Here is a 6,000-nt window from a genome sequence, read left to right on the forward strand (position 1 = left end):
ATGTTCGCCCGCTGCACAATAATCTGGCCTGTTATGAAAAGCTTGCAAGTTAAGCGAATTTCTGCTGAACCAGGAACCGATTCGTGTTGCTTTAGAAGCGTGATGCGCACGTGCCGGCGGTGCCGCTGCAGACCCAGTTCAGCAAGAAAAACACGAGTTTTGCTGTTTGCCGTTGGCAGGGAGAGAGTACGGTAACCGTCCACGTTGCCCTTGCGTTGTCACGCACGCTCACGCTCGCTGAAGCGTCCTTGAACAGCACGCTGCATCCATATCAGCTTCTGCCACAAGCTGCTATTCGGTACACGGGGCTGACCTTTGACCTCTTTTTGAAGGAGAGCATATCGCTTCACACACTCAGTTAGTAAACAGATAAATAAACCAAGAGAGAATAACAATAGCCCTCTTCCGACTTTATGAAAGCTTGGATAATTAGATTAGCTCGCTTTGCTTTGCCTAGAAGTCTCGTCCTGTGACTTACAGTGCTCAGCATAAATGAGTACACTCCCTTTAAAAAGTACAGATTTAATCAGCAGCTCAATGAACGAAAGAACAATTTCCAAAATCTTCACAAGGCTGAGTTTTATTGAACACTTGTTTAACTCCATAACATGAAATTAAGGTTAATAATATAACTTATATCACAAAATCTTCAGTTTTACTCAAATTGGTTGAAGCAAAAATGAATACACCCCACAACAAAAACTACTACATCTAGTATTTTGTATGACCACCATGATTTTCAAGGACAGCACCAAGTCTTCTAGGCATGGAATGAACAAGTTGGCGACATATTGCAACATCTATCTTTTTCCATCCTTCAAGAATAACCTCTTTTAGAGCCCGGATGCTGGATGGAGAGTGATGCTCAACTTATCGCTTCAGAATTCCCCACAGGTGTTCGATTCGGTTCAGATCAGGAGACATACTTAATTAAATGAACCATTCAATCACCCTGTTCTTCTTCAGAAATGCAACAGTAGCTTTAGATGTGTGGATCTTTTTTTTTGAGTCCCAGTAGTCTTCATCTTTTTCAGCATGGGCCCTAGGAAATTCTAGGCATGCTTTTTTGTGCATGGGCTTTAGGAGAGGCTTCCTTCGTGTACAATACCCATGCATGCCATTCCTCTGCAGTTTGCGCTGTATGGTGTCACAGGAAACGGTCACTCCAGTTTGGCTTTATACTGCTTTAGCTAACTGCAGTGAAAGTTCACTGCAGTTAGCTACACTTTCGGTCCGCTAGTAAAACGTAGTTCTATTAATCTGCGCTCGATTACTCTTGAACCGGAACCGGATGTAAGTCCCAAAAAAACTGAAATTTGGAACTGAAATTGAATTGTAGAACTGAAACTGGATGGTGACAAGTGAATCTGAAATTATTCGAGAGCTAAACTTTTAAAGGATAAAATACGGTTTCAAAGCAAATTAATTCATTTTCAAAATATAAAATTCAATTTCAATTTAGTGATGATCATTTTCAAACCAATAAATTGAATTTCAAATTAGGCTAATTCATATTCAGTTTCTAAAAGCATTTATTCAAGTTACAATTCAGATTCAATCCGAGCAATTCAAATTTGAATTTAACTTATTCAAATTCAGTTCCTGATGGCACAGATTTCTGCCCATATTTCTTTTCCATGTGGAGCCATTGCTGACAGCATGAAATGGGAAGGGCTTTTCTTTGTTAAGTAATGCCCTTTTATAGTCACCTGTCAGCTGGACACCTCTTAAATGAATCATTAGACTCACCTGTGGTTGAATGCCTGTTAATTTGAATTTTGTAGTCTTAAGTGTGGCTTTTCTCCTAAGACTATAATTGGGGTGTACTCATTTTTGCGACATGGGCTTGAATGTGCTTGAATGAATTTGTTAGGGAAATCACTGTTTTGTGTGTGCAAATTCACAAATCTTGTTTGCAAGATTGCAAACAAGATTTGATCATAGAAAATGTTGACTAAAGGGTTTTTGACAAATGTAGTGGGGTGTACTCATTTATGCTGAGCACTGTACCTCCTGTTTCTTTTCTTGCTGATGTTGAAGTGTCTGACTTTTCCTGCACCCTTCAGTTGATCAGTTGATTGATTTTATCTATGATGTCTAGCCATTTATTCCAGCTACAAGAAGACTTTTGGCAGAAATGTTGATATTTCTCCCCCAGAATTGTTTTTTCCTTTTTTCCTTAAGTGTCTTTCTCTAACACTGCACTATTAAGCATAATATTACAGTACATTTTACTACGTTAGGCCTAGCAATAGGCCTAAATTTGCCATTTCAAAGAGACAGATCGCACTAAAATAATGTAGTTGTTTTAAAACACACAGGTTGTCATCCATCTCGATTGTCTCGATTGTGGGAGTTGTCCAGTTTTGGAGTGTTTTGGAGTGAAGGGCTCTTACTTTGTGCTAAAAAATGCATTTGAAAAACTCGGCAGTCTCTTTCTACAAACCACGAGTAGGTTACTTAAAAACGTCCGGCAGCCGTGCTGTGGAGAATTTAAAGTGGGAGCTATTATCTTTCTGCTGTCTGCATCTGTCAACCAAAAGAGTTGTGCAGCTAGTTAACATTACAGCTCAGCTGGTGTTTACAACCTGTCAACACAGACTGTAAATAAAAGATAGATGCAGCCGCTCTATGGTTATTAAAATATTGTTCCTTTTTCTTTTGTTTTTTGTTTTCTTCTTCCAATGTCATCTCTGTGTTTTGAAAGTGGACCTAACAAGCAGAGCTGTTAATCAAACGGCAGAGCATACCGTGCTTTTTTTCTTCTTCTTTACTTTAATGGAAATCGTAATGAGCAAAATCAACATCATGCTGTATTCGGTATGATTTGAAACTGGCGACTGACGCTATTAACTCCTTATGAACGTGTGTACTGAGGGCGTGCGTCAAAGGAGAAAAATCTGTTCCCTGTAAGCATCTATACCAGTGTTTTCCAACCACTGTGTTGCGGCACATAGGTGTGCCGTGAGAAATGATCAAGTGTGCCGTGGAGGATTATCTGGTTCCACACGATTAGTACTCTAAGCTACAAGCGTGATTAACGGGCAGAACAATTAAATTCTCTTCCACTAGAGGGCCGTACAACTACCTGCTCTAGTTAAATGGTTTGCCAACTGCCAGTAGAACAGAAGAAGATGAAGAAGAAATTACATAATAGTCACGCTGTCAGACGACAGAGCGCGTAATAGAAATACATAAATATTTGAAAAGAAAAAAGTAGCCAGTTTCGACCCAGATGAAGGCCCTAGCATGAGTAGTGGTCAGAAGAAAGAAAACAAAAGTATACTGGGGACAAACCGAACCAATTCCCTGTGCCTGGTGCGCTGGGAAAAATGATCAACATGCTTTTTGTGACATTTTGGTTTGGTGGTGTGCCGTGTGATTTGTCTAATGTGAAATATGTGCCATGGCTCCAAAAGGAGAAACACTGATCTATACAACCAGAGGAGTGGCCCCCTGCTGGACAAAAAAAAAAATGCAGTCATTTTTATACAGGTTTCACACTCTATGGAAGCCCATTTCTGCCACTAAAAAAAAACAAAACAAAAAAAACTATCCATCAAATTTTGAGTTATCTTTCTCAAAATTTTAACTTATTAATTTGACAATAATAACTCAAAATTTTGAGTTACCATTGCTAGTCAGTAAACTACGTGAATGACGTTATTTTCTTGTTACCCGGAAGGATATGGATCTCAAAACCGGATCATGAGCTACCAATGTATAGCAACAAATTGGCTCTTTCGCAAGTACGTTTACTGATAGTAACGCCATGTGATTCAGCTAATAACACAAGGATTTCATCATTTGTGAAGCCACGTTGAAAATACTCAGCAATTTACGCATTCATGACTGGCTGTAATACCGGTAGCTTAGCTGTAGCATTTGTGGCTGAGGGCCTCAGCTTACGGGTAACAAGGAAATGACGTCATTCACATAGATTACTTATTGGCAGTGCTAACTCGAAATTTCGAGTTACTTTTCTCAAAATTTTTAGTTATTTTTGTCAAAATATGACTTAATAAAAATAATAATAATTTTGAGAAAGATAACTCAAAATGTCAAGTTATTTCTTTCTGTTTTATAGTGGCAGAAACGGGCTTCCATACTTTTTGGATCTGGATACTGCTTCACCTTTTATATCATGTCTGTTTTGGTGAGACAGTTATGGTGGGTGTATTTTGGTGGAAAATATTTTTTTTGAGTAACCAGGTACTGATTTCTGTAAAAAGTCATTGCTGATGAGTTTTTTCAGAATTATTCTTTTAGAGTAAGGCCCATTTATTTTTATTTTTTATCTTTGATAGAAGGCAAACATGTCTACATGTCTATCTCAGGAACCAGGCCAATCAGACCAAAGCACTCTAAACAACTGCTATCTTATGTCACATCCCACCAATAATACAGAACAATGCTTTTTCCAAGGAATGAACACATCGTATGTTGTCAGGTGTTTTCATTCCTGAGAACAAAGTCACTAATAACTATTTATGCAAAAACCAAATGAACAACTCAAGGCAAATTATTTTCTTCTTCCCATATGTGTTACCCAACACTCACAGGGAACAATGTTAAGGATTTACCTACCATAGTATTAATTAATCATTGCACATCTGTAAGCGTGTATGCCCATTTCTGTGCCTGTTAGTTTGTTGACTTGTGTGTGTGTGTGCTACAATGGTGCTTTGGCACTTTGGCACCTGCGCTACATTATAAACCTAAAGGCTTGGATAATAAGCTGCAGGTGCACTCCTGGCAACCAGGGAGGAGATGATGGGGTTGTGGATGGTGGTAGGGGGGTGGGTGGCACTGCTGGAGTGTTTGTGTGAGTGTGTGCTGGAGGGGGTAGGGGGAAGCTGGGTCACCTGCTGTTGTTGGTTGGCGCACAACATTAGCAAATATATGACGTCAACTTGGCTCCTATACCTCGTGTACATCGCACGCTTACTGGACTTTTTTTTTTAAACTTCTTCCAGGAAACTGGCTTCAAAGTGCTCAGGAAAGAGAAGCGTCCGTTTCGTCCATCCATCCCTCCTCGTTCATGCCACTGTCAATAATTATTGATGTTAATTACCGTGATGATTAGGGTAATTTCTTTATGGCTTTGTTGGCAGGTATGCAAAGCAAAAACGGGCCTGATGGAGCGGACTGCAGAAGGGGCTTCTCGCATTGATGGCACAGAGTCGACGTGACAGCCAATAAGGAGGCAATCTACTTCATGAAAATCTAATTATGTGATGAATGGTGCAATGTATAGACTGTGGCACGGTAATATTGTACTCCCACCTGTGAACGTGCTAGCTGGAAAAACTGTTTATGTTGTGGGCTGGCTACTTTTTAAAAAAAAAACACTGCTAATATCTTAAAAATGGTGTCCACAAACTTCTGCCTCACGAACACGAAATCTGTGGATTCAAATGTAAAAATGTTTCAGGCGTAACAAAATAGTTTTTTGTTACTATAGCTTCAGAGGCTCTCACCTGCTTAACATTTACTGTGCTTTCTGCTCAAGCCGGGTTATATTCTATGTTAATGGTTTCCAGACTTGGTCTTGGCTGAAGCACATTGTTGTGACTCAGCCAGATCTCTCAAAACTGTGACTGACTTAGAAATGTTTGTATACTTTAGTCGAGAGTGAATATAGATGTTCTTGGTTTTCATACGATCTGAACACCACCAGGGTCAGGTAGATCCACAAAACGGGGCTGAACTTTTTAAGGCTTTAAAACTTTCCCAGAGTGTCGCGTGTAAAATGGCCCTGACAGCCTTCAGCTGTGTATTCTTGTCATAAATTGTATTAGCTCTGAAGCTGTTTGCAGCTTTACATTAATAAGGACCGTCAGCCCACGTGAAACGTGCTGTCTCGTTATGAAACATATCAAAATGACAAATTTGAAATCCTTGGTTTAGAAGAAAGGTAGTGAGGCAGCGTGCAACATATGGCGTCCAAACCTGGCAACAGGCAATGGATTAACAATGAAGATTTGCTCTAAATGAAAC

The sequence above is a fragment of the Simochromis diagramma genome, unplaced genomic scaffold (genome assembly GCF_900408965.1).
Source record: "Simochromis diagramma unplaced genomic scaffold, fSimDia1.1 OVJJ01000604.1, whole genome shotgun sequence".
In the NCBI taxonomy this organism is placed as follows: domain Eukaryota; kingdom Metazoa; phylum Chordata; class Actinopteri; order Cichliformes; family Cichlidae; genus Simochromis; species Simochromis diagramma.